The sequence below is a fragment of the Channa argus genome, chromosome 1 (genome assembly GCF_033026475.1).
Source record: "Channa argus isolate prfri chromosome 1, Channa argus male v1.0, whole genome shotgun sequence".
Classification (NCBI taxonomy): Eukaryota; Metazoa; Chordata; class Actinopteri; order Anabantiformes; family Channidae; genus Channa; species Channa argus.
The window spans coordinates 23030081-23043861 of record NC_090197.1 but is presented as its reverse complement, the minus strand read 5'-3'; the positions used below and the strand labels follow the sequence as shown (position 1 = coordinate 23043861).

Below are 13781 nucleotides of genomic sequence, written 5' to 3'. Positions count from 1 at the left end.
AATGTGTAGCATAGTCGTACTGGAGTGGATTATAAGAAGAGATGGTTCTAAAGTTTTGGTAACCTCATTCGTTTTTAAATAGGGTGCCCTAAATTGCACAGGTGGTTATATTGTTATGCCTGATCGTTGTATGTTTGTCATGGTTCTCAGGTCTGGACTAAAATGTACAACTTTTAAATGTGACTAGTGACAAATCAAGTAACTTTTTGCTCAGACCTTAAATACTTCACAAAATGTTGTGAGTAATGTTGCACTACTGTGTTCGGGTAAGTGGAGGTGCAGCACCAATGAGCAGCCAGAGAAAAGCATCAACGAGCTGTGAATGGGCTAAAACAGCCCGCACTTATTCCCGTTGTTTCTCCCTGAACTACTTCTATATTACTGTTGCGATTAAAGTAAGATCAACTTGACTATTTAGGTTACATTTATTTTGTGAAAAAATACATTTTACTAGGGCGAGTTAATTCCAATGTTTGGATTCACTTTATTAATTAGTATGTGTACTTTCTACATTAAATGTGTTTTTGATGCATATTCAAGTGAAAAGTAATAGTTGAATGAAACATTAACCTTGTTTTTTTATAAGCGGTGATTCGATTCCTGGTCCCTGCTATGTGTCGAAGTGTCTCTGGGCAAGACACTGAACCCCTAACAGCCCCTTCCCCTTCGCAGCTGTGCAGTGCTGGTCCAAGCCCGGTAAATATTGGGGAGGCTTGTGTCAGGAAGGGCATCCGGTGTAAAAACTGTGCCAAATCAACATGCACACAATGATCCGCTTTGGCGACCCTGAACTCACAAAAAAAAAAAAAACATGATGAAACTTTATGCTAATTAAAAAATAGGATCTTATAATAGAAGAATATCCATATATATATATATAAATATATAAATACACACACATTCTCAAATTAATATATTACACATTTTTATGTACATACAATTTGATTTAATGCAAATGCAATGATGCTGATGTGAAATATGATATTTGTGCTGCTTCTAATTGGCATTGTCTTTTTATTTGTTGTGGATTGTGGGTTGGAATGAAGCTAGTAGATGTGCTAAGAGATTTAAATTTATACAACCAAACCAGGCATATATGGATATTTAAAATCTTGCAAAAACAATGCATGTGTATGCATATTTCTGACACAGAATTGTATGCATCTAACCCCTGGAGTAAACATTTAAACTAGTACAATACAAAGACTGACAATTCAGTCAATGATTCAAGTGTGTTACAGTCTGTAATAGTGTTATTAGCTAATGTAGCCACAGGCCTCCAGCCTCAAGCAGTACAGCTCACTTCTTTCCCCAACACGAGACTTTTTTATTTAAACCTCATAGTTATAAGCCAATGTGCTCTCCTGCTAAAATGGAAAACTACTATAAGTAAAATTAATTATACTGTACATGTGCAGTAATTTCAAGAATTGGGTTTGAACAGTGACAAGATTAAGCAGTACCAGATCAAGTAAGTACCTTGAAAAATGTAAAGTAATACTATAGAGTCAATGTACCACAAATGCATACCTACAGGATAAAAATTAAAAATTGGAAACAAAAGCTAAGCTAAATGTGGTGGGAGGAAGTCATTGATTACTAATGAAACATAAAATTCACCATTATTAATTAAAGTTTAAAATAGACAAAAAAATCTGATATGGATTAAGTTTTTTAAACTAAACTGATTAATAAAATGCCTTTTAATCAAAACTGAACTACCTAAATAAACTAAATACCTAAATATATAATATATATTATTATATTCTACAAATATTGTGATATGACTAATAGAAGCATGACAGTGGCTGCTTATGGTTTATTGCAGGTTTAATAACAGTCCACGCATTTAGTGACAACCTTGCAGTCTGCTATAATTGTAAACATATTTGCAATACAAGGTTAAAAAAAGTTTCCATTTAACTTAATGCAAGCTAGTTAAAGTAGTTGACTATTTTGAATATTATAGTGGTGAGCTTTATAAACCAAAAACATTGTAGACAAGGTGTTTATGCTGCACAGAGTTGAGACTGTAGTTGTGTAAAATTTCATCAGAGCGCAGCAGCATTTCCCATCTGCTCAGCTACATGAAAAAACTCACTTAAGTCTGAGGCTGTACTGCCGGAGGGAAAAGCCAATCAAATTAATCACTTACTCTTCAAGCCTACTGGGGATCACAGTGTATATGAACAAAGAAAACTGTATTTATAATGGGGCATGACCCACTGATAAGTACCATGGGTAAAGTGTATGATTAATTTAATGGAGTTGGGCACATGTTACTTGTGGGGGGGGCAATAAGCCCTAAATATATGTAAATATGAAGGGAAAAAACATCAAACCAGCCATTAAAGAGAAGTTTAGTAAGTAAGAAATGATTATGGGCTGCTGTTCATAAGTCAAGATGCCCGAAGAGTTTCACTTCAGGTTTTAATTGTGCCAAGAAGAGATGGAGGGCACTGGCCATCAAGGCCCCATTTTTCATCTGCGCTGACATCCTGAAAATGTGTTTGCCTTCCTGCTTTTTTTTTTTTTTAACTCTGCCTGAGCAACTGTGGCTACATTCACTAACAAGTCAATTTTGTTGTCTGGGATAAATGAGTTTCAGCATGTGTGACGAACACTTTAGCATGAGTCTTTACACAGCCCAGGGCTTCCTCACCGGCACTCTGTGGGAATACTCACCTCTCTAAGCCACCGTTGTTCAGGTTACAAGTCCATTGAGGGAAATTGCATGCAAATGTGACCTTCAGTTAAGTTGCCCATCTCTCTGCAATTTAGGACAGTTTGTTCAATTTAAGTAACTCAATAATTGCTCTGCTTCCTGGACCGGAGAGACAGCCACACAAGTTCCCAGGTGTTCATACAGAAAAGAATAAAAAAATGACATTTGACCACAAAAGACCAGGCAAGCTGTGCTGCTAGTGGTTAGTATCAAGTACAAATATTTAGTGAAAAACTACAGGCTATCAGTTTTAACACTTGTTGTTCTTATTGTTGTTGATATTGTTGTATTAACCTGTGGTTAACCTGTGGCATTTTCTTTGGAAATCTTACCTGAAATAAAAAAAATCCTACATGCACCTGCTGAATGATTTGAATTTTTAAATTTAAATAGAAATGTTGGAACTATAGTACGGTAGCCCTGAGAAGTCATACTGCAAACTGAGAAAACACAAGTATATAAAAAAATCAACTTCTTAAACTAAAAATACATCTACAAATCTAAATGTCCCTCAGTCTTTTAGTGGCTCCTCCTAGTGTTAGCGCTTTGCTAATTATAATTACCCTGCCGAAAGGTATATACAAATAGTTGCTGGGGTTGAGTGTTTTTTTAGTTGGTTAATTTACTTTTTTTGTGGCTTTTTGCAGCGGGTTTCTTAATGTGGCGCTTATGTTGTCAAATTGATTAATGATTCATTAATGATTTATTTTATAATGATTTATTTTATTATTTGAATGCGTTTTGTCCATTTGCATGTGTTTTCTCAATTTGCAGTACTGTGAGCTTTCAGGGCCACCATACTATTGTTATTATTTAGGCTACCAATATTACTACAATAAGTTATTTAAATTAAGGGAAAGATGTATCTAGTAAATTTGGTTTGCTTGCTTTTTATTTTAATGAACCAACAAACAATAATCAGTCCCTTCAGGAATTTCCGATTAAGCAATGAAGTTCATTTAACTAATACCCCGGGAATTCTGTTGTGCAAGTTAAAAAGTTTACTTTTTCTTATTATTTTGTATCATCATAAGTAGTAGAAGAGTCTGCTCTCTGTGGTACAGGAACAAACTGAACGAGCCCTGAAGCTCTGTGTTAATCCCAGAGAGGAAAACATTAACCACATTCTAATAGGCTACCAAGTTACCAGGCACTGATTCTGCTGGGACCTGTACACAGCCCTGCAGCCCCTAACTGCAGCGGTCTGTTTGACATTCTTCAAGCTACAGTTCAGGATATCTGAAGGAGAGCTACCAGTGTGAGTTCAGTCTTTTGAGTTTTTGAGTGGTTGTCCCAGTACTGACGACCTGAATAGAGTCACGAGTAGCACATGCAGATAGTCTGTCTCCTAGTGAACTGGTTAAAACTAAAATTGAAAAAATACATGACTCCCTTTTATGTTATGATCATTATGGTCAAATTGCATTTGCACTGATGTGAAACACCTTAAATTGCCATTGTGTATGAACTGCTATTTAAAAAATATTGACTTCAGTGAACCCTTAACAGGTCCTTAAAAAAGTTACACAGTTGATCCTAATAAAACAAAAATAATATATTAATATTTATTTCCACTTTAAATGACAATCTTTTAAAACTAGTTTAGCCTGAAATATATATATCAAATATTAATTATATTTTGTGGGTTTAACCCTTTAAAGGTACCTATGTTTATATAACTCCTCAATTTTTTTATCTAAAAAAACAAAAATATTTTCCATTGAATACATCTGAAGGAGTATTTGATAATTATTATTATTATTAGGCCTATTATTATTACTTGACATGTGTCAAAGACTGACAGCAAAATTCATTCTGATGCATTGTTCTTTTTTTTGCAGTGCCAGATTTAAAATAAAACTTTAAACATTTATGTGTAGCTTAGCCATGTAAGGCTAATTTAACAAACTGACAAAACAATTCTAAAGTTTTTATAAAATGAATATCCTCTTAGAGGTATATTCATTCAACACAGCTAAAATAACTTGAAAAAAAATAAATGGCACAAAATGTCCCTAGGATCTTTTTAGGATTAATATTTAATATTAAAAGAGCAAAGTTGTAAATTTGCAACCTTGGGAAAGCTGTTGCTGCTGTGGTTTTTGACAAAAAAGAAAAAAAAAACTTAATTATAACATTTAAAGAAAAGCATGATTAGATATTAAAATTAAAATATATTTTATTTTCCCCATGGGAAAATTTTTCTGCTACACAATTTCATTTAAAACTATTATAAATTCTGACTGATGCAGGCACAAATTAATTCTTAAACCTGGTAACTATGTATCAAGGGATATTGCCATGTCTGCATGAAGGTAATAGTTTATGTTCTGTTCGCTAAGTAAGTACACAGTGTTAATAAAGGCACTGAAGGGTATGATGATTTCTCCCATAACAATGTTGCCATTTTTAGACTTGCAGTAGGTATATGAGCATAAAAAGCATTTTATTTTACGATTGTTTGTATTTTGAAACCTTCTTCTTCAGAGCTTTAATATCCTTAGAAAAAGGCAGTGAAGTCATTGGATAGCTATCAAGTGATAGGTCATGTTTAGGTGTAAACAGGTGGATCAAGACCATGTGCAAGTGTAAGTGATAAGATCACATACTGCCTGAAAAGAACTTCTATGGGGAGGGTCTTCCTGTCTTCTAAACGGGGGACTGTTATTAAGTACATTCATTCACACTGTAATATATGAATCAAGAAGCATGGGCTATTATACCATCAGGAACTAGAAGGGACTTTGAGTGACTGCTTTGGTTGATGGAGCTTCTGGTTGTTTAAAATGCAGCACAATGTCATCACTTATTGATGGCCAGATGACTTTCTCCTGCTCTTCCTTTACTGTTTCCACTCCTCTCTGTCCTTTGTGTAACCCTCTCAAGTAGAAGGCTACACAAAGTGCAGTGATTTAAGTATAACAGCTTTGTTTCCTTTCAGTTTATTGCTGGTCTCAAAAATGAGTTCTTTGGGGAAAAGAACAATCTCTCTTCATCTCGGATGCACGCACATGTCAGGAGACATTTTTTGTTTACCTTTATAAAAGTGTTTCTGGGTACTGTGTACAGCTGTGCATTTGCAGTGGGAATATCATAAGATGGAAAGCCATCACCTCAAACTCACTGTATTCCTTTTGGGTGCTGATAAAGTGTCACAGAGTTTGCCTTTCTTGTAGACTAAAGTGCCCTAGAATTTGGAGAGCCTCAATATTGCATACTGCATTTTTGGGCTGTGTGATATTACTTCTTATAGATCGTTACCAAAAAACACAGACAAAGCCTGCATTTGCAAAGCCGTTAGACAAAAATAGCTACACACTGAACAAAGCTGTATTCACTTTTAAACCTACCAGTGGTTCAAATACTACCTTTCGTTTTGAATAAAAGCATCTGTCAAATGACTAAATCTAAATAAACATATTATTTTTCAAAGTAAGAACAATTAAAGGCAGAACGTATCAGATCGGTGCAGGCAGAGGCTCCCGCCGAAAAACTTCATAGGGGTGGCCTGATGGGGCTAGTGAACATTTTAGGGTGTCAGACCAAATGGGTCATCCTTGGTAACTCAGAATGCGTTACCTCAATTTTGAGAATTTTGTTTCAAATTATTTTCAATACTGCTTGATTTATTGTAGCTATTTCAACACATTAGCTGAACAATAAAAAAATAAATAAATATCCATTAGTAAAAAATAAATAACATAGTGTTTTCAACACCAAAAAGTCCAATTCATTCAAAATAAATTAACAGCATTATTTTTAGAACAGCTTAATTCGCCTGTTGCTGTCTTTCTGTTGCTTTGTGAAGCGACCGAGTAATGATTAAAGTTTATAAAATGTGGCTTCTTTTCAATTTAATTAAACTTGGGCCTGCACTGTTTCTTCTTCTGCTTCTTTGTCGATAATACCGTTGTTAGATTTCTTGGCGGAACCTAACTAGACACAGGATTCAGGAACAGAATTTGGGTCTCTTGCTTGGCAGTCCTGTGCTTTGTACACGCACCAACCTCCCCATCCACCTCCTGGTAGCTCTTTTTCCCTTAGGTGATTACGTTCACTACAAAAACGTGTTTGCAGTTCAGTTGTCTAGGAGACAGGGTTGATAGGTGTGTTGATAAAATATCTATAAACTATCTGAGCTCAGTTGTAGATAATCTAATAACAAGTTAAACAAGTTAAAATGGAAGGGAAATGGGGTTTCACTCATTAGTTTTATATGCCTATGAACTTCTATGACGTCTTATGATGATGTATGACATGATATAACAAACAGTTTCAATCAGACTTTATAATGTTAAAGCCATCTGTTAATGGCTAAATTACCAGCCGGCTAAGGCGTTGCATGAGCCGATGGATCCCCTCAGGGATCTGGCTCAGTAGCTCATAGTGCATGTATGGGGAACTGTAAAATTTGCCTTTTCTCTTCAAAGGATCAGTATGTGGAACTTCTCACCAACACAACTTAAAATGGCTGGAAAACAGTTTTTTTTTTTTAAATACAACTCATTTATGTGGCTATAAATAATCCTCTTCTCATCATCGAGTTTTATTATTTATAATTTCAACTTCAGAATTTGTATTAATGCCATGCAGTTTTCTCAGAAATTCTGCAAAAGGTTGCTACAAACAAGGTAGAGAGAGTTGGGGCATTACCTAATTTAATTGAGAAAAAGTAGCAACTGAGACCTGTGCTGCTACTATAGTTGTACTTTGAGTATAAAGTGGCAAATATACAGCATAATGAAGCTTTATTTAAAACTATGAAAATACAGACAAAAATCTCTCTCTCTCTCTGTGTGTGTGTGTGTGTGTATGTGTGTGTACCAACTATGGAAACACACTCTGAAGGATCTTGCCCTCCTAACCATTGCCCTCTGCTTAAACTCTCCTTTATATTTTTTTACCACACAAAGGGGGGTTACGTTAACAGAATACCTCAGGTCTGCAAGATGTAATATTTAACCTTTGTCATATGCAGTATTTCTCAAAAAGTCATGCTGTTGTATAGATGTGTGTTCCAGGGTTTGTTTTAGCTCTGTATACTGTTGTGACTCCAAAAAGAATAAAATCATCTTTATTTGTAAAAATCATTAGAAATTATTTCCTAAATAATTTGTCTCACGGGTGTCACAGTGCATACACAATATAATGATGCCATGGTGGTGCAAACAAATATTAAAATATGTACGGGTGTTTTTACTGCTGAATTGCTGGGAGTCTGAGAGTAAAAGATTTCAGCGTAGGTGTCAAAACACTGTCGGGTTTTTGTGGGCCTTAGGAAACCATGCACTTAATGTATTTGGCATTTCCAGTTAAATTGCAGCAGTGTGAAGCATCAACATCTGACTTTATTTTAAAGTAATTTCCCATAAGGTGACTATTTGCAGTTTACACATTGGATATATTTTTCTTTGACTGTAGAGTACTTTAACTAGCTGTAGTTTAAAGTACAGCGTGGGAGGCTGGTATTTGATGGGTCGTGGTTAAGATAACCTGCAGTATTTACAATGTCTTTTGGATAAGTGGATGAGAGAATAACAATCAAACTTAGCACTTTTATTCTGTGATAAGGGTTGGGGGTTACTGTAATTGTACTGGTTTGACACATATTTTACTTTTTGCCCATTTTATCCACTGCTTATGAGGCTCAAGACAAGAATTTGTTGACTCTGCAAAACCTCAGGTTGTTTAATACGTCCGGTGCCAGAGATTTAGAAATGATTGATTACTTTCAAAAATGTGATAGGACACAAATTCTGGTTGGTCTAGTATGAAAGTCTGATGAGCTACATGTACAGTACAATCTCATTCACCAGCCTGACCTTGATGCCAGTCATTTCCATAAAATCCAGAATAGAATTTAAAGTGAATATTGCAAGTTAAAAACCATTGTGAATCAGATGTAAATGTGAAAAAGAAAGTAGACACTAGATTTTCAAAAATATATCATTTTATATATACACTACAAAACACATGTTTTACAATAAAGTACTAAATATAAAAGTATTAGATAAATAAAGTAATATATATTGTAAAATTATAATTTCTTGTACATTTATGTGTTTTAGCTAAAGGTGAAGCTTGTCGTAACAAATGTGTAAACTGCTGTTGTAATATGTAACAATATAATATTGGAATTATTTATTATTATTAACATCACAGTTTTAGTGAAAAGTAAATAAAGTGGGCAAATGTGGTGGAATCCAAAGTAAAATATTTGCCTCTGAATTGTAGTGGAGTAGACAAGTATCCCCAAATTGTACATGAGTACTGTACTTGTGAAGGTGAATCTAGGTAATGTGTATTGAATGGTGGCTTTATGTGACCAGTTCTTCTACAAATCAGGTGTGAAATACCCCTAGTCTTCGGAACTTTAAACTGAAAATAACAAGATAAAATACATCTGCTAAAAGTATAAAAAGACACACATTTAGTCACTTATATTTCGGTCTGTACAATCTTGTGTGCTTCTCCATTGCTCTCATTATACAGAACTACATAATAATCATGATTAATAGAATAATAGAGTCAGCCTTGCTCGAAGAGTCAGCGAGCGAAAAGGAGGAGAGGGAATATAAGAACAGCAGAAATACAGTATTTATTCCATAATCTCTAAACCCTGACTCCACATTATTTGACAGCTCAAAGTTTGTGGGCAGGCAGACAGATTGTCAGTTTGAGACAATTTGTCACGCAGGGCCTGGCGGGTCTCCATTACGTTTCAGACACTCTGGCGCAATGTTTGCACCACCGACAGGATTGTCAAAGCTATTTGTCACAGCTCTGTTTAGCGATCCGATTGGTTGCACCCTCTGTGGCCTTTTCCTCCACCATCAACAATAGATGGCAACAGTTAAACCTTTGGCTCTTAATCACATTATCCATTCTTTGTACTGATGTACGTTTTCTGGTTTCCAGCTTCAATGACACAGAAAGGCAGAGCTACACATTTTCCAAACCGTGTGCAGGAGGGGTGGGACAAGGGCATCACTTTGTTCTTAGTGATGATCTACTGTATGTCCACTAATGCTGGATGTTTTGTCAAGACATTTTGATCAGACCTTTATTCAATTTCCTTACTGAGACACTAATTCTATAACTGTATTCTATAGCTCTGCTATTTTTTTCTTTAATTAACCTTATAGCCTCTGTAAGCACACAGTTCTAATTCTAATTGTGTGGCTATTTAGCAACATGCTTGTAAAAAAAATGTTTAATTCTTGTAAACTAAAGCAATATTAATCTATTTTTGACCTCTTGGGAGCTGCAGAACTGAATCTGTAAGTCAAACACTGATGTGTTATCACTTAATAAAGTTGATATGGCTATCATGTTAGCAAACAGATGCCTAACAACACAGCCAGATGACACAAGACCCAGGTTCCAGCAACTCCTGTGGGAAATATCTGAATACTTAGCTACTAAATATTGCATGATGTTATCCAGATAGTTGTTAGCTTTGTTTGTCTGCTGTTTGGTGCTGGGCAGGTATTGTACAGTCTGTTTAAGATCTTTTTCTGTGACGTTAGTGAGGATGCTAGGAATGCTGGATGCATAAAAATAATTAAAATTGCGTTTTAGTGCTTTAGTATATACCTCAAATATTTCAATAGCCAATGCAAGCATTAAATATGGGACATTTGCAATACTTTTTATCCTATGATTGCTATAGGTGGATGTATAACATACCCTATTGCTAAGGTTTGTAGGCAGATGATAAAGTAGTGGTTTGATTTATATCACTCATGTAGTGCAAAATTCAATAGGGATTTGTTACCCTCTAGTCCTTTCCACTCCTGCTGTGAATCAGACAGACAGGTCCTCTTTGATTTCATACTTCAAACTTTTTTTTAATTCTCTACCATACAGGAATCAGTAGAACCTCATCTGTAATTCTGTGCACATTATAAATTCGTCTAGTATTCACACCTTTGCTATATTCAAGGTCTTAGTCAGACTGAAAAAGAAACACATGGTTCATTGTTACACAACTGCTTGACTCAGGTCTGAGGAACTTTAGTTAAGCTTCACATTCACTTAAATAATGTATTTGAAAAGAAGACTATCAAATCAATATAACAAAAGCTGCCCATTTTGTTACCGGAAACTGTAGCTTATTTTTACTTCCCTGTATTTCCTCCTCGTCCATTTATTTCCTGCTTTTTATCTTTCTCCTTTGACTCTCATTTCAGAAAATGAACTGTATTAAATTAACTGAGTTGCCATCCACAGGGAAATCAAAAGAGAAAGAGGCTAGAAGTACAGTAGAGTGTTTTGAAGATTATGATTGAACAAGCCGCATTGCTTGCATGAATTTATATGTTTTCTTTACAAATCAACAAACCAGCCAACCAAAAGGTATGCAGATTAGCCTAATTGTTAAAAGATACACTGAAAAGCACACACCACACACACTATGACACAATTACAGTAGTTGGTGCTCATATCCACAGCAACTTAGTGTAAAACTCTCATACAGCGGTTTGTTTTAGGTATTGGGTTGACAGATTTGGTTGATTAAAGCAAAGTCTGTAACAGTAACAGCAGCTCATAGAAGACAGAAGTTCTGCATTTTCCATGGCATGAGAATCTGCTGTTGAACAACATAAAATGGGAAAAATTCTGCAATGACGACATGATGCTGCACACTTTGATTTGTGGCAGCCCACTTATGTAAATGACCATAATGCTCCTGTTTTGGCCCATTTACTGCTCTGCTTCACATTCTACAGATAACTTTGAAAAATTGGTCGTAGAGTGTGACCAGTGAAGTGATGAGGCTGAAAGAGTCAAAAGAAAATCTGACTGTGTTACCTTTTGTGGCATAACTTTTCTTAAAAGCTACACTTTATGACATTAAAGAGTTTTAAAGTAATGTAATGAAATGTAAATCAAGTTCAAAAACTGACTTTAGTATTGAAAAGCCTCAGAAATCTAAGATTAAACACTCACACAAAAAAAATCACATTTAAAGTATATAGTAAAAAAGTTTAGTAAAAAAGTTGTTCTTAATTCATTTTGAAGGAAGCAAACACACAACCCTCACAGGCGCAATGTTGTTTTACCACAGTGCTGTTTTAAGAACGTGGTTGGGGTGGATAGTGAAAAACAGAACCACACTGACAGCAATGTGTTTCCACATTTGAAACAGTTTCAGTGGCCAGGAAATCTACAGAGGACAAGAGAGGCAGCAGCTTTATTATTTTATACAATTCCATTGTCCAACAAACTCTAATTTAAAGCTACCAAAATTATATTTAAGAAGGGTTAAGGAAGGTCAGGTTCCATGTGTAAATGTTGTGAAGCTACCTTAATCTGATCAGTGTTCCTGTAACGGGTGCCTCAGTGAAACTAATCTATGTAAATAACGTTTTCTTTGTGAAGGTCTTAAAAATGGATTTAAAAGTATAAATATGATTTTAAAGAGTGTGCAGATACCCTGTGTAACCCGGTTGCACAGGTAGGGTTAAAATATAAATAGGTAGAACAAAATGTTCATTCAAAAATCAACTTCATGTTGATGTTTGTTCTTAGTTTATGTTACCATCAAAATTTATTTAAGGCAAGTTAATTTATTTTTATGACCGGAAGTTTTACAGTGCAGTTTCCGTCCGAGAGAGGGCACAGACGAGAGAGAAGCGAGCATGGCTCACGTACTTTGTTGAGTTGGGGAAGTGTTAATGATATTGATAAAAAAGGAATAATTGGAATCCGAAAATCCTAAGAAAAGGAATAGGAAAGAGGAGAGTTTTCATTTAGAAGCTGCCAAACGTCAGGAGCCCGTTGTCATCGGGTTAATGAAAACTTCTTTTGTCTCGGTAAGCTAGCTCCTCAGCATGGGTTGCTAATGCTCCGTGCATGATTAGTTATTAGTTACTTATTTTGCTAATCAAGCATTGATTTGATGTTTTGGCGTCGTGCTGTACCGATGTTAATCATTTGGGAGTTACTGAAGAGTAAAGAGTGTTTTGATAATATTAATAAATACTATCTAAGAAATTCAGTAAAATATTCCTCTCTAATGATGATGTTGAGTATTTGCAATTATTGTCGCTAATTTACATTGTTCAAGGAGCATGACATTCATTTCATTATAAATCTGAATTTTGAATATGTATGTACATGTATGTATGTATGTATGTACATATAAAATATGTAAGAAGCAGAACGGAAATTATGAGCCTGTTTATAAATGCAGGTCAGGTTTTTTTATTGGAGTGAGAACCATCTGGAAATTCCAGCAAAGAAGACCTAGAGATTCCATAGATGGCGAGCCTCCCATTGGATCTTCAGGAACCCAGCACCCTCACGGCCGCTGCATAGTTGGATGAGTGGTCTGCGTATGGTTGGATTGCTCCAGTCAGTGGAGCAATACACAGTTGAACACCCCACAAGGGTGCAACCCAGAAAATAGTGATCCATCAGAACTGACAGGTCAGACTTTATACTGAAATCTACCAACAGACTAACTCACAGACTTTGACTTGATTTTATTAGAAAACTACTTTGGAAAACCTTCAAAAGGAGAACATTCTAAATTTAACAAAGTGATCACTAATTGAAAAAACACTATTAAGGACTATTGTTTTTTTGGTTAAAGGGCCCAATTTTATTTTCTGTAAATATATTTTGTCATTGTATTGTTGTATATGTATATAAGTTAAACTAAAGTTCCAGTTGGCAAATTCATTGATGTCTCATGTTTGGTGATTGTTGCACTGACGCTTGGGTCCTTTCGAACCTAGAGGGAGGTGTATTACTCGAGTGGGTTACACCTATATAACCCTTTCTAAAAAACTCTGTAAAGGGATGCTACATTCTTTATATTTTAAATGAGACCTAAGAGCTCCTCAGCATACGGACCAAAATCACTTTAATGCTTTTAAAGAGCAACTTCTAGATTGAATTTACCCTGTGACTCAGGGAGCTTCAGGTAACAAGTAACATTTTGAGCAGTGGTCTGAAACCTTTTTTTCCCTCCTCTTAGTTACATCGCATCTAAGACTGCAGTGAGTTTGGGTAGCTGTAATAAAATCAGTTTTCTCATAACACTGGT

General features: G+C 35.4%; 1 long non-coding RNA gene across 1 annotated transcript; it reads left to right on the top strand.

Annotated features, from left to right (window-relative positions):
- The first annotated feature begins 12352 nt into the window (after positions 1 to 12352).
- Positions 12353 to 13499, top strand: LOC137102372 (uncharacterized). The gene is made up of 3 exons (XR_010911224.1): positions 12353 to 12543; positions 12924 to 13159; positions 13471 to 13499. It is a non-coding gene; the product is annotated as an uncharacterized lncRNA (long non-coding RNA).
- Positions 13500 to 13781: the final 282 nt, after the last annotated feature.